Source organism: Falco cherrug, chromosome 16, assembly GCF_023634085.1.
Source record: "Falco cherrug isolate bFalChe1 chromosome 16, bFalChe1.pri, whole genome shotgun sequence".
NCBI lineage: Eukaryota > Metazoa > Chordata > Aves > Falconiformes > Falconidae > Falco > Falco cherrug.
The window spans coordinates 9784264-9811410 of NC_073712.1; the positions used below are offsets into that span (position 1 = coordinate 9784264).

At 49.9% G+C, this 27147-nt stretch overlaps 1 pseudogene; it reads right to left on the reverse strand.

Annotated features, from left to right (window-relative positions):
- Window positions 1–271: 271 nt before the first annotated feature.
- On the reverse strand, window positions 272–25982 carry LOC129737502 (olfactory receptor 14C36-like; annotated as a pseudogene).
- Between the last annotated feature and the right edge of the window lie 1165 nt (window positions 25983–27147).

The following is a 27147-nucleotide window of genomic DNA, read 5'->3' on the forward strand; positions in this document are numbered from 1 at the left end:
CATGAGCAGCCACGTTCTGCAGGACAATGCTGTGGGAGACAGTGTCAAAGGCTTTTTTAAGGTCCAGGTAGACAGCATCCGCAGCCTTTTCATCATCATCAGCGCAGGCCAACTTTACAATCCTCGCAGGCACATGTGCAAAGAGCTCTGGGTCAAACAGGCTGGGTTCATGTCTTTGAGTAATGGCAGTGGATGCTGCCATACGGGGACAAAGAGGCTTGTCACAGACAGAAAAATAAATGCACAGGAGGTTCCAGAGGTGACTTGGAAATTACTTGTGAAGAGCCATGGGTAGCTTATGGCTGCTGAGAGCATCTGACTGCATCAGCTTCTTTACTGCATTCTTCAGCTCCTGGTTCCTCATGCTGTAGATGAGGGGGTTCGCTACTGGAGGCACCACCGAGTACAGGACTGACATTATTGGATTGAGGGATGGGAAGGAGACTGAGATGGGCTTCAGGTAGGCAAACATGGCAGTGCTGAGAAAGAGGGAGACCACGGCCAGGTGAGGGAGGCACGTGCAAAAGGCTTTGTGCCTTCCCTGCTCAGAGGGGATCCTCAGCACAGCCCTGAAGATCTGCATATAGGACAGAACAATGAAAACAAAACAGCCAAATGCTAATAAGAAACTAACCACAAGAAGCCCAAGTTCCCTGAAGTAGGCCCGTGAGCAGGAGAGCTTGAGGATCTGAGGGATTTCACAGAAGAACTGGTCCAGGGCATTGCCGTGGCAGAGTGGCAGTGAAAGTGTATTGGCCGTGTGCAGTAAAGCGTAGAGAACATCACTGCCTTAGAGAGCTACTGCCATGTGGACACAAGGTCTGCTGCCCAGCAGGGTCCCATAGTGCAGGGGTTGGCAGATGGCCATGTAGCGGTCATACGCCATGACGGCGAGGAGAAAATATTCTGCTGAAATGAAAAATACAAAGAGAAAGGCTTGGGCAGCACATTCTGAGTAGGTGATGATCCTGGTGTCCCAGAGTGTGTTGGCCATGGCTTTGGGGAGAGTGGTGGAGATGGAGCCCAGGTCAAGGAGGGAGAGGTTGAGGAGGAAGAAGTACATGGGGGTGTGGAGGTGGTGGTTACACGCTACAGCAGTGATGATGAGGCCATTGGAAATGAGGGTAGCCAGGTAGATGCCCAGCAACAGCCAGAAGGTCGAGAGCTGCAGCTCCCGCGTGTCTGCCAATGCCAGGAGGAGGAACTGGGTGATGGAGCTGCTGTTGAACATCTGCTGCTTCTGAACATGGGGACCTGTTCAAGGAGGAAAGACAGGGACACTTTAGGAGAGACTTCTCTGAGCCAAGTGAAAGCCTTTCTCCTTGTTCCCCCCCCACTGCCCCATGTCCCCGCCTCTGCCATTCCTAGGAGAGCTCCCTTCAGAGCCGTGGCTGGAGCTGTGCTGAGTGCTGGCCGAGTGTGCTGTGAGGAGCAGGGGCTGTGCCCGCTGGCTGCCCAGCAGTGAGCCCTGCTCTGCAGCAGGGGCTTCATGGGAACCGTGGGGGCAGGGGCCAATCCTGGCCTTGGACTTGGTCAGACCCAACAGCTCCCAGCACAGAAGGGCCTGTCAGCATCTGCTCTGCCCGTGCTGAGCAACGGTCATGGCCAGAGTCAGGTCAGGAGGGTTTTGTGCTGTGCTCAGGGAGAGCAGGGTGAGTGCTGAGAGGCAAGGGGACTGTCTGTGCCTTAGGGCAGTGTGAGGGAATCTGGTGTGTCCCTCCAGCTCCTTCTCAGCTGCCCAGCTCTGCTGGATGAGGAGGTACCGAACAGCCCGGACCCTATGGGCTAAGGGCTGTGATGGGTGGGAGAGGAGAGAAGACTTGTGCTGTTCAGGGAAGGCATCTGCAATGTACGGCACAGCTGGGTGGTGATCCATCTCCCCCACTTAAGTTTTACCCTCAGCATTCCTCCACTGCCCCTGGCCCCCTCTGTCTGTACCTCACCGGCCTGGAGCTGTCCCTGCCAGCAGCTCTTTCTCTGGCCCCAGGGCTCTTCCCTGCCAGCGCTCACAGAGCCCAGCTCAGCCCCTGTGTGCCCAGTTCTGCCCTGCAGCCGCTCTCTGTCTGCATGCCTGAAAGAACAACAGGTCACCCAAACCCTGATGGAAAAGGAAAGCTGATGCTGGTTTGATCTGCAGGATGGTGGGGAGGGAAGGCACTTGCTGAGCTTCCTCATCAACCTGACTGATTCCTGAACTGTCTCAGTCCCTACTCTGACCTGCACAGCTCAGTTTCAATTGCCGCCAAGTGGAGCCAGAGAAAAGGGCTCCTTAGGGCAGAGGCAGGCACTCTGCTCTCTCCTTCCCTCTCCTTCCCAGCTGCCCAGCAATTGCTCCTTTCTCAGATGGAGAGTGATCACACTGCCATGTTACCCTGACAAGCAGCCAGGCACTGCTGAGAGCAGAGCAATCCACTGCACTGAACAAAAGGCCTCATCCTTTCTTGAAGGCTCAGCACTACACTTCTATCCAAGAACACCCAGGACTCACTGTGTGACCTGGAAGGCACAGCTCAGGTGGACACCCGAAGTAGGTGGACAAGGGTTGTGACCATGGCAATCTTGAAAAAGACAGTCAGCTCCTTCCCCTGCCTCACAGACTGCATTGCCCACAGCATCACGTGTTAGGGGAAAGCTGGGACACCTCCATGCTAGAGGACATGTCTGCACAGGAGGACCCACAAGGTCTAAGCCTCAGCCTGCAGCTGAAACCCTTATTGCCAGAGAGCCTGTCTGCAATCCCAATAGCATCTGAGCAAGGCCAGGAGAGAGACAAAGGGACACTCGGGAATTCCTTCCCCTTGCCTAGCCCGGCACACCACCTCCCACACAGCAGCAGTGCAGGACAGTCACCCTCAGGCTCTGCTCAGCGAGAAATGGGACCGTGGCAGAAGGAGAGATGCACTTCATCCCTTCTGCTGCTCTGCTGGACCAGGAGGTGTTGAAAAAGATGAAACCAACAGTCCAAAAGCTGTGCTGGGTGGGAGAGGAGAGCAGAGGTGTGTTACTCAGGGAAGGCACCTGCTCATAAGGGCATGGCCAGGAGGTGCCCCTATCTCCCCTGCATCAGGGTTCCCCTCAGCATCTCCCCCCTCCCTGCCCAGGGCTCTGCTGCCTGCAGCTGTCCCTGCCAGTAGCTCTTTCTCTGGCCCCAGGGCTCTTCCCTGCCAGCGCTCACAGAGCCCAGCTCAGCCCCTGTGTGCCCAGCTCTGCCCTGCAGCCGCTCTCTGTCTGCACAGCTGGAAGAACAGCTCCCCCAAAGCTGGAGGGAAAAGGAGAGCTGATGCTGGTTTCCCCTGCAGCGTGCTGGGGAGGGAAGGCACTTGCTCAGCTTCCTCATCAACCTCCCTGTGATGCTTTCAGCATCTCACCTCCTGCTCTGACCTGCACAGCTCAGTTTCCATTGCTACCAAGTGGAGCCAGAGAAAAGTGGCAGCAGAGATTCAGGCAAGCACAGAGACTAGCTGGACACCCCTGTCATGAACTTTGTCGTGAAAAGTCTCCCTAGAAATGATCTGGAGCTGTGAGCAACCCTGTCACATGCAGCACCCACTCAAAAGCACAGGGAACTTTTCCTAATGGGGATCACTCCTTGCACCCCAACCTTCTCCCCACAGCCCCACGGGAGCCCCCCGGCAGGCTGAGAGCTGCCCCTGGCAGGCGGCAGAGACCCTGCCCCAGCACACAGCCCCCTGGGCTGCAGGGACCCTGCTGGCAAGGACAGCCCTGGGCACCCCTGCCTGCACAGCCACCTTCACAGCCCTGCAGCCGGCCCTGGCACAAGGCAGCCCACATGCCCTGGCCCTACCACGCTGCAGCAGGGAAGCCCTGCTCTGCAGCACACTGGCCTCCTCCACAGCAAAAGGCTCCCACACGGTCCCACAGGCTGGGGGTGCCCCAGCTGCTGCAGACCCGGCTAGGAACTGCAGAGGCATTGCCCTGCAGCCACAGACTCACCGGCTCAGGGGCTGTGCAGATTTCTCCAACAGTGAGCTCGGAGCATCCTCCCACCAAGGTCTGCTTTTGAGCTCTCCCTGCCTCCCTCCTCTGCCCCTCTGGGCTCCCTCCAGGTGCCCCTGGGGCTGCAGGGGAACCTGCTGGGGAACAGCCTGATGCAATCACGGATGTTTTGTATCTCAGCTCTGCAGAGACACATTTTTCCTAGCAATGGCATTTCTCTGATTAGAAAAAAGATTTCAGCATCAGAATCAGCTTTTGTTAACCCTTCAGTAGACAGGACAGAAGGAAATTTACAGGAAAGCATCTCAGGTCTCCAGTGTGGGGTTTTGGTGTGTGATGTCTTCAGTTACTCTCACACAAGGTAGGCATGTAAGTCTGGGTTTGTAGTCTCAGGGCTACTAAGACTCAGCTCCTTTGCCCAGGCCACGCCTCTGCTCTGAAGCAAAGCCTTTGCACCCGCGGGCTCGGGGACACTTGGTTCCAGGTCTCCTCATGGCAGAGCTGGGCTGGTGCCACAGCTGGGGGGCTTCAGCCCACATGTGCAGCAGTGCCCTCAGCCAGGGGCCCACGCAGAGGCAGCTGGAGCCCGTCCTGTTGCAGACAGAGCTGTGGCACTGATGGAACCAAGTGCCAAGGCAGGTGTCAGAGCTCAGCACAGCTGCTCTGCAAGGGCAGCAGCCTCCAACAGCCCAGGCGTCCACCACGCAGTTTAGACCAGTGAGGCAATTTCAGGGCACCCGAAGGAGTGTTCCCTTATTTGGGAGCAGTCACAGAAGACACAGAGATACTGTGTGGCCGCTGCTGAATTGAGCAAGGGCAGGTGTGGGTACAGCTGAGGTTGTCTCTGTCCTCTTCTCCTCTGCCTTCCCTGGCCAGTTCTCCCAGGCCTCTGTGGCTGCAGGCAGGTCTCTGGAGGAGAACAACCAGCACTGGGAGGGGATCAAGTCTCTTGAACTCAGGGAGTCTTGAGCAGTCCGTGGGAGCACAGGGGCGTTATCCCAGGGAGCTGAGAGAGCAGGCTGCTGTCACAGGGAGGCCACTCTCCATCCTCTGGGAAAGGCCATGGAGACTGGGAGAGCTGTGGGAGGTGTGGCAGCACCCACCCATGGCACGCCCTTTTAAAAGATGGCCAATGTATGACCAGGGGACTTAAAGGCTGTGCCCCAGAGTGTGTCCACTGAGATAATATTTCATGGTGTATGAAAGAGAAGTTGAGTGGGTTGATGCAGGGGAGATTGTGCCTGGACATCCTTTTTGCTTTCTGTGAGGAAAGGACAGGATTTCTGCCCTTAAAGAGAGCAGTGGTGGCCTTTCAGTGGAGGTCAGCAAAGCTTTCACATTCATCGCCAGCAATAATCTAATGTCCAAATTCTGATATTGTGGACTGCATGGGTAGAGAACTAGATTGGAAAAAATACCTGGATGGTCAGTCTCTTAAATACGTGATCAGTACAAGGTACTCTGCCTGGAGGCATCCATTTAGCAAGATCCTGCTGGGGTCTTTCCTGTCATCTGCCTTGTTGAACCTAGTGTGTATGACCTGGAGGAGATGAGAGGGTGATTTTTCATAGCATTTGTAGATGTCACGACACTCAAGATAACAGACACTGCACTGGAAGGCAGGGTTGCCGTCCTAAAGGACATAGGCGGGTCACAGGGATGTGCCAAAAGTAACCTCATTGTATGCAATGAAGAAAAATCCAGAGACTCATCTCCAGAATGGACTAAGCCCCTGCAATGGCAGAGGCTGGGGTCTGTATGACTTTGAAGGAGCTCTGTAGGAAAGGCTCTGGTGGTCCTTGGATGTCATCAGGCAAAGCATAAGCCATCAGCAAAGGCAGCCAACAGCATCCTGGGCTCTATGAGAAGGAGCAGGGACACTGGAAATGGTTATCCCCCTCTAGTCAGCACATCATACAATAGATGCAGATTATGTGGAATCCAGAATACCAGAGACATTGGCAACATGGACTCAGTTCAGTGGAGGCCCACCATGGTGGTCACAGGTGGAGCACTTGCAATGTCAGAAGAAGTTGAGACAGCTGGGCTTGTCCAGCCTGGAGAAAGGAATGTCTTGGGGGAACATGCAGCAGCATGGCAGTGTCCCCAGGAGGACACACTCAGGCTCTTTTCCATGCTGCAAGGAACAAGGACAAGATGCCATGGGCTGGAGGAAGACATGGTCAAAGTATATACAGGGAGAAGCTTTTCCATCATGACGATAGTCAAGTGCATATCCAAGAAAGTAACAAAGCTGTATCCAAGCTGTATCCAAGAAAGTAACCAAGGTGCCTTTGGATAAAATTTTGAGTCATCTGGTCTGGCCCTGGTTTTTATAAGCGATTGGTAGAGAAACACGCCCAGGTCCTTGCCAGCCTGAATGATGTTGTGTAGAAGGATTTTTAAAGGACCGAGGACATATGTTACCATTGTCCAGACTGGACAACCCAAGCCTGTTAGTTGAAGCTGCAGAGCAACTTTAAATTGTCCTTGAAACAAGCAGTGTGAGAAAGAAAACAAGCTATGCACAAACAAGAAGCCAGGTGCAGAGCAAGTCCTGGGAACTGCAAAATGAACACACTCTCATCGGCACACTCTGATCAGGCGCCTGCAGCATGCCCACCAACCAGGGACACAGACGCCCGCATGACCAGAAACTTTTATCCAATCACCTGTGTGTAAAGTCATGTGAGCGGTTGGTTTAAGTTATAAATGGAATTATATGTGTCAATTAAACTTTTAACTAGTATCCTCTTTAAGAGAGGTGAGAGCACTAAAGAAACAGAAGTGGAGGCTTTAGTTCGCTGGGCACGAAAAAAGGATAAGATTCCCGAGCCCGCGTTATTGTTTAGTGTTACTGAGTGGAGAGAAGTGGGAAATTGCCTCTGGAATAGTACAATTGAGGGAGGTAAGGAAGGAAAAGAAGCTAGAGCATTAGGAGCTATGTGGCGGTTGATAGTTAACACTCTGGAAACTATGAAGGTGGAAAAAAAAGTAGCGGCAGCAGCTATAGAAGCGTTGCGGGGAGGTGTGGTAGAAAAGCCGGTAGAGCAGAAGGGTGATTCACCTAAGCCTTCTCTCTTGGCTACATTTTTTGGAGTTGGGCATACTCATGCTATGAAGGATATGTCCGCCCCTGCGTGTTCAACAATGCAGGAGCTTTTAGATAAGACAGTGGACAGACCGGAAGTTACTCCTTGGGAGCCTGCGGTAACTGAGCCGAACCTGGAAGAGGCGGCCGAGCCTCCCCAGGAGGGCGGGGCAGCGAGTCCTGCTGCACCAATCGGAGCTGTGGGTGGAGCAAGGCCATTTCAGGAGGGCGGGGCAGCGAGTCCTGCTGCACCAATCGGAGCTGTGGGTGGAGCAAGGCCATTTCAGGAGGGCGGGGCAGCGAGTCCTGCTGCACCAATCGGAGCTGTGGGTGGAGCAAGGCCATTTCAGGAGGGCGGGGCAGCGAGTCCTGCTGCACCAATCGGAGCTGTGGGCGGAGCAAGGCCATTTCAGGAGGGCGGGGCAGCGAGTCCTGCTGCACCAATCGGAGCTGTGGGTGGAGCAAGGCCATTTCAGGAGGGCGGGGCAGCGAGTCCTGCTGCACCAATCGGAGCTGTGGGTGGAGCAAGGCCATTTCAGGAGGGCAGGGCAGCGAGTCCTGCTGCACCAATCGAAGCTGTGGGTGGAGCAAGGCCAAAACAGAGGGTGGCAACAGCTAGTAGGTCTCGTCAGGGCAGGCAAAAGCGGCATCCAATGACGTTTCCTCCTCTTCCTGAAACATAATCGGACAAATTTGAGGAGGATAGCGGGGAGAAGCCTTGTGATAACAATACAGAGAAATCCTTAAAGGAGGTAATAGATAAATAAAGAAACCTGGAAAAGCGAGTTGAAATGAACCTGCCTACTACTTCAATACCTGTAGTTCCTCTAGTTAATGCAACTACCCCTCTGATGCTGAACTCAGGAAAAGATCCAATTCTACAGCAATGGTCCGGTGCTGTTTGTGATGCTTTTTTGGAGGGTGACTGGCAGGTGACCAGCTCATTAGCTTGTCCTGAGGTGGTTAATAATCTTGATGCACATCACTGGGACATGATTTATGAAAGGTTAATGATCAGATTTTAGCGATGGGTGTGTTGCAATCAGCTGTTCCACCTTTGATGATGATCCCTCAGATTTGGCAAATTGTTGTGATAGACTTGAAAGACTGTTTCTTTATGATTCCCTTACACCCTGATGACACACAAAGAGCCTCACTAACGAAGGTTTGCAAACGTTCCGATCCTGGTTGCATGGCACTGAAGCCAACAGTCCTCGAACTTATTCACCAGAACAGTGGGCTGCCCTAGAAGTTGTGTCCCACAAGACTCAGACTGGCTGGTGTGGTCACCGAATGGTGAATCATCCGTTATCTTTCTTGGTTTGGAATGTTGCCACTTCACCTTTTGCCCTTATTTTGCAATGGCAAAAGAAAAAGGGGGAAAATTCGGCCATCATTTTAGAGTGGTTGTTTTTGCCATTGCAACTCAGACATCATATTTTAAGTTGCCTTGAAGCAGTAGCGGCCTTGGTGAGAAAAGGAAGAGACAGGATTGTTGAAACTGATGGGACTGAACCAGCAGTTATCAGTATTCCAGTCCGTGGTGATGATTATGAGTGGCTCCTGAGACTTTCAACAGCCATACAGGAAGCCTTGATGGGTTATACAGGTGTTGTACACAACAACCGGCCAAAAGGACCTCTCTGGAAGATGTTAGAACATTACCAGTGGATTGCAAGACCGTTATGCTCAAAAAGACCAGTTGACAAGCCAACGGTGTTTACAGATGTAGGACGAAAGATGAAGAAGGCTGCGTGTGTTTGGCAATCTGATAATCAGTGGCAGAAACACGTGATCACCGGTGAACCATGGGACAACCTTCAAACCTTAGAGCTGAAAGCAGTGTGCTGGGCATTGGGAAGCTTGAACGGTACACCTGTAAACATAGTATCAGACTCATTGTACGTAGTTGGTGTAGTAGAGCGCATTGAAGATGCCTTGTTGAGAGAGACAAAGAACCAACACCTTGGTGGAATATTTCTACAACTGCGTAGTACTCTTCAACAGAGAAAACATGGTTTTTGTATTATGCATATTAGAAGTCATCAGTGGACCATTGGGTTGGGCAAAGCAATGCTAGAGCTGATGAAGCAGTCAGCTGTCTGGCAATAACTTCTCCAACAAATAAGTTTGAAGAAGCTCGTAACAGCCACGAGATGTTTCATCAGAATGCAAAGTCTTTACATTGACAGTATCAAATACCCATAGCAGATGCAAAGAGTATTGTCCGCTCCTGTCCTCAGTGTAGTCATCATGGACCTGGTTTAGGGGTGGGCACTAACCCAAAAGGTCTGAAGGCACTTCAGGTTTGGCAAATGGATGTAACACATGTACCTGACTTTGGGAAGCTTAAGTATGTGAATGTCACAATTGACACATTTTCTCATTTTATATGGGCCACTGCACAAACCAGTGAAAAGGCATTACATGTGGAGAGACACTTAATGTCTTGTTCTGCTGTCATGGGAGTACCTGTAGAAATAAAGACAGACAATGGTCCAGTGTAGTCAACGAGTCGCAAGGTTTATGACAACTTGGGGAATTAAACACATCAAAGGGATTCTTCACTCCCCAACGGGCCAAGAAGTTTTTAAAAGATCAAACCGTACCCTGAAGGATTATCTCCAGAGACAGGAAGTATCGCAGGACATAGATGTAACTAAACGGTTGACTAAGGTGTTGTTTACCTTAAACTATCTCTCCCTTATGGAGCATGGAGAGGGACCACCTGTTGTTATACATCACCAAACAGTACGAGGGAACCAAACAACTACAGTTCCTGGTTTGAATGTTCTGTAAAAAAATATGGCTTCAGGTGTATGGGAAGGACCTGATCTGGTGTTATTTATCGGTAGAGGTTATTTTTGTATCTCCACAGATAAAGGACCTATATGGGTCCCTAGCAAGTTTGTGCGATCTGTATGTCAAAATCAGAAGACGGAAGAGAAGACGCAGAGCGAGCAGATGGAATAAACTGTCTATGTTGTACGGGATGTAACCTGCGGGTATTGTGCCAAGGTATGCTATGTGGGGTAAAACTGTTCTGTAAGCCAAAGCTGTAACGTAAATGGTGTAAAGAGTGTATGTGTTTAGATTAGTAACCGGGCATGAAGCAAGAGAAAACATATGACTAGTGTAATACCATGCTGATTGGAGACAGTGTACATCATCAGAATCTGTGGAAGCATTTGTGGATTGTGGTGGAATGTTAAAAAAAAAAAAAAAAGTGCAAATTGTAGGACTAAACATATTTGAGTGGTGGACTTGGTTTACGGTCTTGATGAATTTTTTAACCATTGGCCAAAGTATTTTGCCATCTTGCCTAGGACAAACATATGGGTGACATGGGCAAATATCATGGGAGTAACAGACTTTTGTTTAAGTCTGCAACAGGCAGACAACCCCGTTAGAAATTGTTTAATTGGTATTCCCAAACAGCAAATGTCCTAGCCTCTATATTTATGCTGGGGGCAACGGCAGCATTAAATGCTAAGAATATATGAAGGTTAGCATGCTGGGGAGAGAAACAATTTAATCTTACATCACATATTTCAAATTCGTTATTGCTTGATGTAGATAGTCTTAGGCATGCTACGTTACAAAATAGAGCTGCAACAGATTTTTTGCTATTAGCACATGGACACGGTTGTGAGGATTTTTTGAGGGATGTGTTTTATGAACCTTTCCGATCATTCCATATAGAAGCACAAGACGTTGTCACAACTGCATGGAAACATGAAGCATATTCTTGCTGATGATAATCCCTTCGATGAGGATTGGGGATAACAGGTTGGTTAAAGACTTTATTGATGGAAGGAATACACTTTGTTATAATCATTGTTGTAATGTTTTTAATTTTTAGCTGTTTACTTTCTTGTTTGAAGAAAGTTTTAACATCTATTGTGAACCAGAAATAGGTTGTCCAAAAAGAAAAAGGGGGATATGTATAGGGATTTTTAAAGGACCGAGGACATATGTTACCATTGTCCAGACTGGACAACCCAGGCCTGTTAGTTGAAGCTGCAGAGCAACTTTAAATTGTCCTGGGAACAAGGAGTGAGAGAAAGAAAACAAGCTATGCACAAACAAGAAGCCAGGTGCAGAGCAAGTCATGGGAACCGTGAAATCAACAGACTCTCCTGAGCAAACTCTGATCAGGCTCCTGCAGCATGCTCACCAACCAGCGACATGGACACCCATGTGGCCAGAGACTCTTATCCAATCAACTGTGTGTAAAGTCGTGTGAGCAGTTGGTTTAAGTTATAAATATGACCTGTTTGCTCAATAAAGTGAGCATGTAGTGTAGCCATATTGGTGTGATTGTCGTGACTTGGCCAACTCTCCACGGGGGACCCTCTTCAGCAATTATAAAGTAATTCATTACAGACCCAGACTGTCTCCTCTATTTTTTGATTATTGGGTTTGTTTTTGCTTACGATAATGTTGTCATTGCATTTGTAATTCAGTCTCAGCTTTGCTTTTCTGCCCCAGCGGCTGTGTAAATGAAAAGCCCTGCTCTCTGCCTGTTTGAACAAAATAAAGGGCCCTTCAGTCACTATTTTCCCCTGAGATCCTTCCTCCAAGGCCTATTTGGGGCTGCAGGGACAGTTTCTGTATGCAGAGCTGGAGGGGAAGAGTCCTGGCATGGCCGCACTTGGCTCTGCAATACTGTCCTCCTTCCACTTCCACGCTCCTTCTGATCCCTTGCGTTGCTGTCAGGCCTGAGTGCGCTGGCAGCCTGGTCACAGCCATGCTGCGTGGCAGTGCTGTGACTGCAGGCAGGGACAGGCAGTGGCACCTCTGTGACACAGCTGGCCTCCATAAAATGTTCTGGATTGACAGGAACCACCTGAATGCAGCCCTGGGATGTGCTCCGTTGAACCGAGGTGCCTGTCTCCACTGCTCATGACGAGGGCCATCTCCGAGAGGTGCCGAGCAGGGCGCTACACCCCCGGGCTGAGGTGCTGCCAGCCTCTGGCAGGGGCAGTAGGAGGCCAGGCACTCACTGTGCCCGCTGCAGTGCTCTGCCTCCGCACGTGCCAGGGAAGGGCTCACTAGCGGCATCCCTCGAGATAAGAACCTTGGCCAAATGTATGGAATGTATTTATTAAGGCACTGTATACTGTGATGGTGTGCCTTTTCAGCTCCTTTTTGGATGACACCAAGCTGTGTAGAGCCTTTTATCTACCTCCTCTGCTTCACCCTGCCTTGAGCAGGATAGCTGGACAAGATGACGTTCAAGGGTCTCTTCCAACATGAGTTATTCTACAGTTTCATGAAGCGTTTTCTTAGAGAGCTCTTCAAGACAGAATAGCAGGAGGAAGAAGGAAAAACCGGAAGAAAGAAGTGGAGGTATAAAAAGTACCGACAGAAATACCGCAGTTCTTCTGAGGAGCACTTCTCCACTCAAAACATGAGTAGGAAATCTATTTAGATTGAAAGATCCATGAAAGAATCTTCCCTTTATCTGCTCAGGTACTGGGTCATAAGAAGGGTGCTGGGTTGGGATGCCTGCCTGAAGAGTGGTTTCCCAGGTGTTGGAGCTTTCCTTGGAGGTAGGAAAGAGCGGGAGAGAGAAACAGTGTCACACAGTGCAGCTTAGAATGCTGAGAGTGGAGATCAGGAGGAAATGTCACTCAAGGACTAAGGCTGTGGTAAGAGAAGTCCTCCAGAAGGAGTATGAGATCTGAGGAACAGAGTGTGAGGCTGGACAGACACCAGTGCACGTGTGGAAACGCCAAGGTAAGAGCAAGGTGGGGAAACCAGTTGGGTGTCTGCAGCCTTCAGTGAAAAAGCAGCAGCTGTGGGACAGCGTAGGACACCCTGTGATGGACATGGCAAAAGGCACTGGTAAGGCTGGAAGTCACCGAGAGAACCAAAGGCTTTGTCCCTGTGGTTACAGGCATTGTCTCTGCCACCGAGGCGTATGAGGATATAAGTTGTCCTAAGGCCCTGGGGCCTCATGGCCTCCTTGCAACCACTTGCAGAACACTCTTCTCCCCTTGAGCGATACTGCACAGTGAAAGTTCCCAGCATTGGCCACAGCCTGCCACCCTGATTCCTGGCACCTGCACTCTGCTGCTCCCCTGCCTCCCTCCCCCTGGGAGATGACACTCCACCATTTCTTGCTCCTAGAGCCAAGGTAGACATGGATGACACAGGGTTTCAGATCCAGCTGAGCATCACAGCTGTTGGCACATCTGGTGGCTATGCTAAAAGGCTGATGCAAAGAACCTGCAGACACCTAAAGGAGCATTGTCACTGTGCTGTCCTGTGACTGTCAAGGGGTGGTGGCCTGACCATTGTCTTGTAGGAACCCACCAAGCCTCACTCTCACAGATCCCCTCCTTCACTCACCTTGGTGTCGGTAGGGTTGTTTAGCTCACACGTTTCCAACTCGTCTCATAGATGCTGTACATTGGGTTTTATCCTTTCTCCCATAGGTTATCAGAGACGTACCACCAGAATAGTCTATTAGTTCAGCATTGGTCAGTGGCCGGTCCATTTTGGAGTCAAATGAAAGTGTCTCTTATGCCCATGGAGTCAGCTCTTGATCTCTTCTCACCTTTGCCAGACCTACAAACACCTTCAAACCGCTCCCAAACCCTTGCCATGTAAACCCACAGGATCTCTAAATTCCCCAATAAGATGTCAGGTTATTGATCCTAAGGCTTCCTCACGCTGGTTAAATAAGACTTTTCCCCCTTCCCCTCCCTGATCTAGGTTATTTCAGAGCAGAGATGCGCTGGACCACACCTGTGTCATCAGGGCCAAAATCAGATGTGTCACAAAAAAAAGCAGGTACCAAGTGCCCAAGGTCCCATGAAAGCACAAGTTTTGCGGCGGAGCATGCTGGGCTGGTTGGCAGGTGGCATTGTAAAGGTGAAATGAGATGTCCCTAAGGGGAGCAAACCATGCTGTCCTTGGGACCAGAGACATGCAGGGCTGGACTGTGCAGTGCTGGCAGGAGAGGGCATTGCTGCTGTGATGTCTCTGCAGCCGCAGAGGACCTGTGGTTCAGGTGAAGCTGATGTCCAGGAAGGTGTCCTGGTTTAACCCCGGCCGGCAACAGAAGACTACCAGCAACCAAACACCACACAGCCACTTGCTCACTCCCCCCCCACCCGGAGGGGTGAGGAGGAGAATCAGAAAGGAATGTAAAACTTGAGGGTTGAGATATGAAGAATTTAATAATTAAATTGTTAAGCGATAAGAACAACAGTAATAACAATAATAATAGCCATAATGATGATGATGATGATAACAACAACAACAACAACAACTAGGAATGGAAAGGTGGGGAAAAAAGGTAAAATCCAAAGGAAGGGAAAAGGAAAAAAATAAACATCACGTGATGCACAGTACAACTGCTCACCACCTGCTGACCGATGCCCAGCCAGTTCCCAAGCAACAATCCCCCCAGCTAACCCTCCAAGTTTACATAGCAAGCGTGCCGTCCCATGGTATGGAATACCTCTTCGGCTGCTTCAGGGCAGCTGACCTGGCTGTGTCCCTTCCCAGTCTCTTGTGCCCCTCCAGCATTCTGGCTGGCAAGGCCCAAGAAACCAACAAGTCCTCGACTCTAGTATAAACATTACCCAGCAACAACTGAAAATATCTGTGCGGTTATCAACATTGTTCTCACATCACAGCCAAAACACAACACTGTACTAGCTACTAAGAAGAAGATAAACTCCATCCCAGATGAAACCAGGATAGTATCCACTCCTTACTCCATACCATGTATGTCATGCTACATTTTCCCAAACATCATCCTCATCACTCCTCCTGTACTTTATATAAATACACAGATATCACCCCTTAGTCTATGGACCCTCCCTATAAAATCCATTGAGTTCATTTAGTCCATGATGTAAGGCTCCATCTGTTATAACAGTCTTTCTGGGCAAGGAGGATGGTATGAGGTGTTGAATTATTCCACGTTGAAGCCAGTTCTAATCCTACTACAGCTACGCTGATCTGGTTTCACCAGTCAATCTTCGCTGGTGTGGCAGTCGAAGAAGAAGTAAGGTTCAAATCTTCCCATCTAAAGATGGTAGAAATGGATGCCACAAGATTTATCCAGTCTCTCCACGGTGTGGCTTCAGATTCTACCATCATCACCAAACAATATACAGCATTACGTAACAATTAACATCACTTAATTTATTGACTGTTTTCACCCATAATCAATTCCCCTTGATGCGCACGTCGAACTTCCCCACCTTCCCGCACTACCCACCAAGTGCTCCCAGGCCCTTGAGCAAAAACAGTCCCACGAATGGGTTTGCCTTTGCCTGAGGCAGGAATGACCCCGACTGTTTTCTCAAGCATATTTGTAAAGTGCACTACAGGACCTTTATCCCCCTCTACAGTACGCAAAAGCTTTGGCTGGGCAGGACCAGCTTGGGTAGCAGATCCTCTGGTATTAACCAACCAGGTAGCCTTTGCTAGATGTTTATGCCAACGTTTGAAAGTTCCACCACCCATTGCTCTCAGTGTAGTCTTTAACAGTTCGTTACATTGTTCAATTTTCCCAAAGGCTGGTGCATGATAGGGAATGTGATATACCCACTCAATACCATGGTCTTTGGCCCACGTGTCTGAGACTGTTTCAGAAATGAGTTCCGTTGCCTGATTCAGTTCTTCCCGGGGTGCCATCTCCCCACAAGACCTGTCTTTAAAGGCCTAGGATAGCGTTCTGGGCACTTGCATGGGGCACAGGGTATGTTTCCAGCAAATGGTGGCTGCTTCCACCATTGTAAGCATGTGTCGCTCGCCTTGGCAAGTCTGTGGAAGTGTGATACACTCAATTTGCCAGGCCTCACCGTATTTATATTTCAGCCATCATCCCCAATACCACAGAGCCTTTAACCATTTGGCTTCCTTAATTGCAGTGCATGCTTCACATTCATTAACTACCTGTGCAATAGTGTCCATGGTTAAGTCCACCCCTCAGTCTCGGGCCCATCTGTATGTTGCATCTCCTCCTTGATGACCTGAAGTGTCATGAGCCCACCGAGCTATAAAGAATTCACCTTTATGTTGCCTATCCAAATCTACCTGGGCCAGTTCAATCCTTCCCAAATGGGTAGGATTTAGGTGACATCCATCAGTGAAAGTATGGAAACACTGTGGTGAGAGCAAGGCAGGGCAGCGAGATGGTGCCTACGGCCTGCACGGAAACAGGGACAGGTGTCCAACCATGTAGAACAGCCTGCGGTGGAGATGGAAAAGGATTTTAGCAAGGCTGGAAAGCATGAAGAGAACACAGCTCTTTTTCCCCTTGGCTATGGCAGCTGTTTCTTACACAGAGGCCTGTGACATGACATGTTTTCCTCATGGCACTAGAGCATCGTTGCCTCCTTGCAGCCCCACCGGGAAGCCGGAAGTTGTTGTGCCATTGTTGTCCTTAACACGGCATTGGATGCCCCACCTTCCATGGTCCCCAGGAAGGGCCCTGAGCCCTGTGTGAGGGACAGCACCGACCTTCCCACAGGCTGCAGGCCATGGCTTGGCCTTTCTGTTTCATCAAGCAAGCCAAGGCTTTGCTCAGCAGCAGAGCTGCCTGCACAGCGCCTTTGCCTACCTGCACTCACAGCCTCCAAGGATGGGCTCTAACAAGGCCATGGGGAGGCTTTCTCAGTCATGGCCCTCAGTGGAGCTTGTTAATGCTTCCAGGGACATTGGGGTTTGCTTCTGACTTGGTGTTCTTGAGAGGTTTCTTCAGTCTCCTCTGAAGACCTCAAGTTCACAGCACCAAAGACACCCTGGGCTCATTACAAGGCAGAAAGCCCTGACAAGCCATGTCTCTCCCATCAGGGACATCTGGTCTTCAAGTCTTGCTTGCACAGTTAATGAGATAAGTTTCAGAAGTACAGTGTAAGAGAAAGGCAGGTAATGCTTTTCCAATTGCAATTGATGCAGAGTATCTCGCGAGAAAGTGCGGACAGGTGGGAAAAGCAGTCCCTGGAGATAAAACACTGTGTGGACAGCCTTGCTCCTCAACTCTCCTGCCGCACTATTTCTATCCTTGTCTCCAAGGGACTTACATCACTTTACATGAGACTTCTTCAACCAACTCTGCAGCTGAGTGTAGCAAGTGCTTGGCAGTAATTGTTGCCTGCTTTCCTTAGAGAACGGGGTGTTAAAGACAAATAAATGAGGGATTGCTTATGGAGGGTGTGTGTGTAGGGGAATGGGTTAGAAATTAATAAATAAAAAATATATTGCTCAGCTGTATTATTGTTAGTTCAAGCAGATCCCCATGAAGTCTGTCGCCACAACTGAAGAGTTGCCCATAGGGAATATTAGAGACACTACTGAAAGACAGTCCAGCTTTTCCTCTCTGAACCTTAAAGGAGAAGCTGCATGGGTAAAATAGATTGGGGCGATCACAGAGGAAGAGGAGAAAGGCATCTGGAGATGAACTTCTTAACCCAGAGCTGTAAATCAGGAAACCAGGACATCTGCGCATTCCAAATTTCTGAATTCCATAGAAGGTGTGAACTTTCGGGAACTCATGACAAATATTAGGATGTTTCAGATCTTTTTTACATCTGTAGGTTTTCCCCCACTTTGATCTACATATACGCAACAACTGGCATTAATAACAGTACAGCGTCTGCCTTGAGACGCCAGCTTCATATCTAATGCCATTCCATTTTGCACAGCTATAGGGGCTATTCCTCAAACTCCTTGCTGCAAAGCCTTCATGGCACCTGCAGTGTCCTTGGCCATATCTTCATTCCTGTACATCTCTTTATCACTGCCTTCTCCCATTCAGGAACCACTAACCAAGGAGTAACCGAGGCCACAAGCAGACTGATGATCTGGGCTATCATTATGACATCCATGACATCTGAGAAGCTCATAGGCCACTAGGAGACACGTGGCCATGAAGGCAAGTTTGAGGTCCCTGGAGTCTCCAGTTTCCTTCGGGGACTGGCCATCAGCAGCCCAGCTGGTTATGGCTGCAGTAAGAAAGGCACTTGGACTCTGAGACAAAGTGTCATTTCAAATGGCCTTGGTTAGAGCAAACTCTCCTCACACGGAGACAACCGTGTCAGCTGTATGCCGTCCCTTCCGACGCCGGGAACACGGAGTTTACAGTGTTGGGAGAGTGGTGCAGCAAGTTGTGCAGATCCTGCCTGCAGAAGGCTTATCCCACATTGTCTCCTGTGAGACCTTGAAGTGCTTTCTGCCAGGGAAACCCATTCTAGTCATCACTTCTCGTGTTCTAAGAGGAGATGTTCACTTGGGAGTTGGTAACTGCAGTCCCAGGTAAAGGTAAGGGCGAGCGGTTGGCCATTCACCAGCAGCTTCCTGCAGATTTCTTCTTCCAATATGGCTTGTTCTGCAACCCAGGGGCACACTCAGCACAGCTCAGCCTGAAGGCCAAGAGGTACGTGGAGCACAGCACAGGCCTGCTCAGGTTTCCTGTGACGCTCATCACTAACTCCTCCATGTACAAAGGTCTTCTGTTCACATTCTCTGAACCTCCTGATGAAGGTTAGGAGAATGACATCTCATTTAGACTGCTAGAGAAAGGGATCTTTACTTGAAGGCCTTGGTTTAAAGGGAAAGTGGAAGGTGATCCCTCACCGACATGGCGCAAATGCTCGCATGGACTTATTTTGAACAAAAAGATGGCAGAGGTGGTGAAAATTCTGGATGACAACTTTGAGTTAAGTATGGGTGAAGTGGTAGGGTAGAAAGCAAGGGAAGACAGCAAGACAAATTGTAGCAGGGCTGAGTAGAGAGGAAAGATCACCTCCAGTGGTCTTCCTAATGCAGTCCCGGATGCCGTTGGCCTTGTTTGAAAGGTGCAAAGCCAGGAGAAGAGAAGGTTTTGGAGACGCCTAATGATAGCATTCCCATGTCGTCTGGGGACTTATAAGCAAGAAAAGGCAAACAGGTTTATGCCTCTAGTGCATGATGGGAGGGGCATCATCAAGGGAAGACAATCTTTCTCCCATGAGGACAGTCGAGCACTGGAACAGATGTCCCAGAGACCTTGTGCCTTGTCCATCCTTGGAGCTTTTCAGGCCCTACTTGAAGGAAAGCCTGAGCTACTCACCCTGACCCTATCGCTGATCCTGCTTTGAGCAGCACATTGGCCTGGACACCTCCTGAGGTCCCTTCCAGCATGAATGATTCTGCATCTCCATCCAGCATGGATCTTGCCTTCATGATGGGATGGAAACCATTTAGGTTCCCAGTGGCTGTTGAAGCCAAATAGAAAGTTGGTAAGATGACATGTGACTTTCTCTACCCACTCCAAGCTTTTTAGGTCAGATGCAGGGCTCCTTGGAAGGTACCCCCAAACAGCCCTGACTGATTCCTATTCTTCATCCTTGACTTTTGCTGTAGCTCTTTTCCCATGCACAATTGATTCTCCTTGACCACCCTTGTATCCTCCCATGCAAGCAGCCTGCCTCTCCTTTCCCTTTCCTCCCTAGACATTGTCTGTCTTCCTTTGGTGATTCTAAGTTGTTCACCATGGGAATGACTACCATGGTCAGCAATAGCACTAAAGAGCTGCCTCCCTTCATTATCTGTGGCGTCCTGCAGTTCCTTATGCTGTTACCTTGCCAGAGGCACCACAGGGCAGGGTGAGCCATGTCCATGCACATTTCAAAAGCTGGTCCAAGTAGCACCTTCCAAAACACTGGGATTTGGAAATTGTGACCTCAGAGGTTTTCCAAGTAGACATGGTCAGCCCTTTCATGGCGGCATTAGTCTCTAAGCACACGCGGTTCTCACACCCCTAATTATCATGATTAAAATAAAAATTCTATCCATGTAGCTAATTGTGTTGCTATGCTTCAGCCTTGTAGTTTGTTACTCCCTATATTCCCATATCACTCCCCATCTTTCTTGGCCCTGCACCTGCTTTCCCAGCAGCTGTAGCTTGTTACAGCCACGGCCTGTTGGCCAACCATAATTACTTGGTCTCAGGATTCAAGAATAGCTCAAGGCTACCTTTCTTGTTAACTTCAGCCCAGCAACTTCAGTACAATTCTGATTACAGGCCTATTCTAATACCAGGCCTGGACTGTGCAGATCTTCAAAGATTCTATGGCCATGCTTCTGCAGCCATTCTTCTACATTTAGGCTATGGCCAGGGTCAAACCACAACTAATTCCTACCACACTGTCATTCTTTCTGGTCTCTCCTTTGATCCACACACAAGCTCTCACTCAACCTCTTTGCCTGTCCAATACCAGAGCCCCATGTATCTGAGCTGCCCTGACATCACACAGAGCATCCCCCACTCCTCATCTTTCCCGTAGGTCTCCCCTACAGACCTTGTATCTCGACCCACCACCAAAGGCGTGGGAGCTGTCCTGCCCCTCCTCTAGGACTTATGGCCCTGATGTCACAGCTCTGTGGTGGCACAGGGGGCTCCTGCTGCCCACGCCCGAGGCGGTGAGCTCTGGGGCCCATGTGGGCTGCAGCACCTCAGGTGTGGCACCAGGGCCAAGGGCAGGCTTGTCACACAGAAACTGGGTACCCAGGGATGGGAGCCCTTGTGTGGGAAGGGTTTGCTGCCCAGCAGAGGATGCTGGAGGGGATGGCAGGGGGCAGCAGAAGGAGGAACGAGGTTCCCAGCATGAGAGCAAAGGCTGCAGTGGCCAAGGCCAGATGGCAACAGTCCCTGGGGACAGGGACTGGCCCAGAGGGGCTGCCAGGAGTGGGCAATCAGGGTCTGTGTGAGAGAAGAGCAGCAGACAGAAGGAGACACTGGCCTCTGTCCCCTCATGCCATGGCTGGTGCCAGCCCTGGGGCTGACTGGCAGGATGAGACCCCTCTCTGCCCACCAGCATCTGCTGTGCCCTTGTGAGAGTCTTTGGGATGAGTGCCCAGAGCTCTGCATCCCCCTTTGGGTGGGCAATTGCATGGGGCCAGCCCAGCGTGGGCTGCTGTGTCTGCCTGGGCTGGGGAGAGGGCAGGGGAGGGGGGCAAAGCATGGAGGCGGGGGGTGGGGCTGGGCTGGGAAGGGCCTGGGAGAGGCAAACACCAGTGTAGAGCTCAGCTGTGTGAGTGTGCATGGTGGGGTACAGAGCAGGGTGGTCCTGGTGCAGACCCAGGGTGAATGAAGCAAGGCACCAAAGGAGAGGGCCTGCACTGTTTCATGTTCCTTGGAGACCCCAGGGAGGATTCAGCAGGGAAAATTTCCCCAAGAAGTCCCAATCACCTCACATTTCCCTGTGTGGTCCCAGCCCCAGCAAGGGACCTTTGCTGCATTGTCACCTCTGTCCTTCTTGGTGGCTTAGTGAGACCAAACTCCTTTGCCATTTTCAATATAAAGTGATTCATTTTCCTACTGACCCTTCTTACACACAAGTGTCCCATAGCTCTTGCCACAGTTGGTCATTCAGCCAAGGCCATGGTCAGAGACTTCCAGCCAGATCATGTGCTCATGGCCTTGTTTTGACAAATACTGAAACAGGCCAAGGATTGCCATCCAGCAGCAGCCCTGGGCCCAGCGCTCTGGCCTTTCACTCTAAACGATTCCTCAAATAAAACCCCAACTCTCTCAGCCTCTCCTTGTCCATAATGTGCTCCAGGTCCCACCCGTCCTTCTCACCTCTTCAGGACCTGCTCCAATCTTTCGGGGTCGTTCTGGTGTTGGGGAGCCACATTCTGGGCACAGCAGTCCTGATGTGGTCCTGTGGTGGGTTAACCTTGGCCCGAAGCCTGCCAGCGCCCCAGCTGCTCATTCACTTCCCTGACTCAACAGGACAAGGGAGGAAATAAACCAGCAATGCTCATGGGTCAAGATAAAGACAGAGAGATTACTTACCTATCCCTGTAATGACCAATTAGATGTTGTCTTGCCAAAGGTCAATTTCTTTTATTGCCAATTCAAACAGATTTTGATTACGAGAAACAATGTCCAGAGTATTATATGACCATTCCCCTCACAGGTCCTTCCAGGGCCAAATTACTCCATTGCTCCCAACCACCTAATCACCCACACCCTGAGAGGCGCCGGAGGGATATTTGAAGAGTGGGCTGATAGCACAGAACGCCTCTGCTGCTCCTTTCTGCTCACAATTCTGCCCTGCTAATCTTCATCAGGAGGTTCAGGGAATGTGAGCAGAAGACCTTTGTACATGGAGGAGTTAGTGATGAGTGTCACAGGAAACCTGAGCAGGCCTGTGCTGTGCTCCACGTACCTCTTGGCCTTCAGGCTGAGCTGTGCTGAGTGTGCCCCTGGGTTGCAGAACAAGCCATATTGGAAGAAGAAATCTGCAGGAAGCTGCTGGTGAATGGCCAACCGCTCGCCCTTACCTTTACCTGGGACTGCAGTTACCAACTCCCAAGTGAACATCTCCTCTTAGAACACGAGAAGTGATGACTAGAATGGGTTTCCCTGGCAGAAAGCACTTCAAGGTCTCACAGGAGACAATGTGGGATAAGCCTTCTGCAGGCAGGATCTGCACAACTTGCTGCACCACTCTCCCAACACTGTAAACTCCGTGTTCCCGGCGTCGGAAGGGACGGCATACAGCTGACACGGTTGTCTCCGTGTGAGGAGAGTTTGCTCTAACCAAGGCCATTTGAAATGACACTTTGTCTCAGAGTCCAAGTGCCTTTCTTACTGCAGCCATAACCAGCTGGGCTGCTGATGGCCAGTCCCCGAAGGAAACTGGAGACTCCAGGGACCTCAAACTTGCCTTCATGGCCACGTGTCTCCTAGTGGCCTATGAGCTTCTCAGATGTCATGGATGTCATAATGATAGCCCAGATCATCAGTCTGCTTGTGGCCTCGGTTACTCCTTGGTTAGTGGTTCCTGAATGGGAGAAGGCAGTGATAAAGAGATGTACAGGAATGAAGATATGGCCAAGGACACTGCAGGTGCCATGAAGGCTTTGCAGCAAGGAGTTTGAGGAATAGCCCCTATAGCTGTGCAAAATGGAATGGCATTAGATATGAAGCTGGCGTCTCAAGGCAGACGCTGTACTGTTATTAATGCCAGTTGTTGCGTATATGTAGATCAAAGTGGGGGAAAACCTACAGATGTAAAAAAGATCTGAAACATCCTAATATTTGTCATGAGTTCCCGAAAGTTCACACCTTCTATGGAATTCAGAAATTTGGAATGCGCAGATGTCCTGGTTTCCTGATTTACAGCTCTGGGTTAAGAAGTTCATCTCCAGATGCCTTTCTCCTCTTCCTCTGTGATCGCCCCAATCTATTTTACCCATGCAGCTTCTCCTTTAAGGTTCAGAGAGGAAAAGCTGGACTGTCTTTCAGTAGTGTCTCTAATATTCCCTATGGGCAACTCTTCAGTTGTGGCGACAGACTTCATGGGGATCTGCTTGAACTAACAATAATACAGCTGAGCAATATATTTTTTATTTATTAATTTCTAACCCATTCCCCTACACACACACCCTCCATAAGCAATCCCTCATTTATTTGTCTTTAACACCCCGTTCTCTAAGGAAAGCAGGCAACAATTACTGCCAAGCACTTGCTACACTCAGCTGCAGAGTTGGTTGAAGAAGTCTCATGTAAAGTGATGTAAGTCCCTTGGAGACAAGGATAGAAATAGTGCGGCAGGAGAGTTGAGGAGCAAGGCTGTCCACACAGTGTTTTATCTCCAGGGACTGCTTTTCCCACCTGTCCGCACTTTCTCGCGAGATACTCTGCATCAATTGCAATTGGAAAAGCATTACCTGCCTTTCTCTTACACTGTACTTCTGAAACTTATCTCATTAACTGTGCAAGCAAGACTTGAAGACCAGATGTCCCTGATGGGAGAGACATGGCTTGTCAGGGCTTTCTGCCTTGTAATGAGCCCAGGGTGTCTTTGGTGCTGTGAACTTGAGGTCTTCAGAGGAGACTGAAGAAACCTCTCAAGAACACCAAGTCAGAAGCAAACCCCAATGTCCCTGGAAGCATTAACAAGCTCCACTGAGGGCCATGACTGAGAAAGCCTCCCCATGGCCTTGTTAGAGCCCATCCTTGGAGGCTGTGAGTGCAGGTAGGCAAAGGCGCTGTGCAGGCAGCTCTGCTGCTGAGCAAAGCCTTGGCTTGCTTGATGAAACAGAAAGGCCAAGCCATGGCCTGCAGCCTGTGGGAAGGTCGGTGCTGTCCCTCACACAGGGCTCAGGGCCCTTCCTGGGGACCATGGAAGGTGGGGCATCCAATGCCGTGTTAAGGACAACAATGGCACAACAACTTCCGGCTTCCCGGTGGGGCTGCAAGGAGGCAACGATGCTCTAGTGCCATGAGGAAAACATGTCATGTCACAGGCCTCTGTGTAAGAAACAGCTGCCATAGCCAAGGGGAAAAAGAGCTGTGTTCTCTTCATGCTTTCCAGCCTTGCTAAAATCCTTTTCCATCTCCACCGCAGGCTGTTCTACATGGTTGGACACCTGTCCCTGTTTCCCTGCAGGCTGTAGGCACCATCTCGCTGCCCTGCTTTGCTCTCACCCCAACAGTTCCATCTGTTCACTGAGGTACCTCCACTCTCACTTGCTGTTCCTTGAAACACAAAGGCACGGGCTGATCCCGACTCCCTCTGGGATGAGCTCTTGCACCACAGCAGGACCCTTGGAGTGACAGTTCTTCCTGCTGATAGCCACTCTCCACCTTCTGAGTTGTACTTTGTGACATATTTTTCCCTCTCCTTTTTTTCCCCACTACCCAGGAAAGTTTGTCCATCGCAGAAACCCTCCTTTAAGCATGGAACCCAACCCATTAGCCTATTCTCGTGCTCTTTCCCCTCACCACTGAGAAGGAACCTGCACATGGTCTTCTATACCACATGACTGCTTCTGGCCTTTCAGCTTCTCCCAGAGACATGACCAAGCCACATGCCTGCTGCTGTCGTGTCATGTCCCCAAGAAAATGGACATGGCATCCCTATCTTCCTGGAGAAGGCCTAGGGGGTACAGTGGCCGAGGGACTGTCCCAGCCACGTTCCTGTGGCTGGCCTGGCACCTCCCAAGAATGAAATGACCTCTGCATTAGCAGTTTCTGTAAGCATAACTGAGTTCCTAACAGCATACTCCTCCGTCATGATCCTTCTGACCTGGGACCTGACCAGAGAAAAGCGTGTTTGTTTTATCAAATTTATCAAATATAATCCCTAGAAACCATTTGAGTGGAGAAATATTCTCAAATAAAATCCTATATTTGTATTGACATATTTTCTATATCCTCTCATTCCTTTTTTTCTATTTTTTATTATTTCCCTCAGCATAGTCTTTCTTCAAAAACCTTTCAAGGGGATGATTCATTGCACCATAGAGTAACTCATGCTTGAAGGGAGTCCTGAACAACAGTTTGTCTGGCTCACCTGCCCAGGACATAGTGAACTAGAGGAGGTTGCTCAAGACCTCCACCCAGTTTTGTACCATCCACAAAGGTGCCGAATGCGCACACAGTCATAGCATACAGGGGGATCAGAAAGATGTTCAATAGTGTTGGTCCAAGTGCTGGTCACTGAGGGATGCAGCTAGTAACTGCCTGCATGGAGGATTCTGTACCATTGATAACAGTGACTAAGAGGGGACATGACATCATTACAGGTAACACAACACCAACATCAACAATAATTACAGACCACAACCCAGGTCTGTAATGATTTCCATGATGACAGCTCTGCAGAAGAGCAATGGGTTCATGTTTGGAATAATATCCAGTCATCAGTTTGCACACTGCACCCTTGAGCTCCTGGTTCCTCATGCTGAGGGGGTTCACTGCTGGAGGCACCACTGAGTACAAGACTGACAACACCAGATCCAGGGACTGGGACGAGATGGAGGGGGGGTTCAGGTAGGCAAACATGCCTGTGCTGACAAAGAGGGAGACCACAGCCAGGTGAGGGAGGCACGTGGAAAAGGCTTTGTGACATTCCTGCTCAGATGGGATCCTCAGCATGGCCCTGATGATCTGCACGTAGGACAGCATGATGAAAACAAAACAGGCAAAGGCTAAACAGGCATTAACCACAAGAACATTTTACTTTGAGCCTTTCAATTCTTTTCCCCATCCCATCATGGGGGAGCTGTGTGGGGCTTAGCAGCAGGACAGTCATTATGGAAGGAATGTTGTGGGTTGATTTTTGAGACAGGTATCCAACATGATAGAATGAGCTGAAGGAATACTAAAACTAATCAAGAATGCCACCCTCCTCATCAGGAAAAAGGAGCTAAGTGACCTGCTGGGCCTTTCCATTACCATTTGAGTTTCTTTGTGGAGAGGTTTCTGTTAACTGGGAATCAGAAAATTCACTTTTCTTTCTCAGTGTGCTAAATGCCCAGGAAGCTTAGCATGCTCCCCTTCAGACGTAGATTTGCTCACATCAGAGAAAAAAATATCATGGCCCATCGCAAATTCAGTTCATTTCCCTTTGTGCATCGCTCTTGAAGAACATCTTCATTTCTCCTGTAGAACAAAGTTCAGCATCTCATGGCCAACTCAGTCTCGAGGATAACATGGGGCACAGTCACGGGTTTGGAGCCAGGGAGGTGGAGGTACAGGGAAGCCTTTTCTGTTCCTGCACAGATTGAATGGATTTATTTTCTGCTTCCCTTCTCTTTGGTTTGGTTTAACTTCCTTCCACAGGTTTGGCACTTTTAGCACCTAAACTTCATGTCTCTTTTTTTTTTTTCTACTTTTTAAAGTCCTGAAATTATGTAATTATACTGGAAGTTGCCAGTCAGGCTAATGAACATGATTCTGACAGCCTTTTAAAAATCATTCATGGTGCTGTGAGCATCCAGGGGGGAGCAGCGGCAGCACCAGCATCCCCACCTTCTCTCCTGAGGCTGCTTACTAACTGTCTTATAAGAGGTGAGAGTGACAGAGAGGTGTCCAGAGAACCTTCTCCAGATGGTTTCCAGGGGAATGCTAGAGAGAAAAAGGTCACTCACTGCCTCCTGCAGCATCATGTACTGAGAGTTGTGCTCCTACCCCTTGGCTCCTGACCATGTTAAATCCCTTTGGGCATGCCCTGAAGTGCTGAGAGAGTGGGGCAGCACAGACAGCACGAAAAGCAGCCACAGGAATCTGTCCAGCATGGCTGGGCTCACTGGAATGGGCTTCCTTCACCTTTGACAAATGCTGCCCGTGA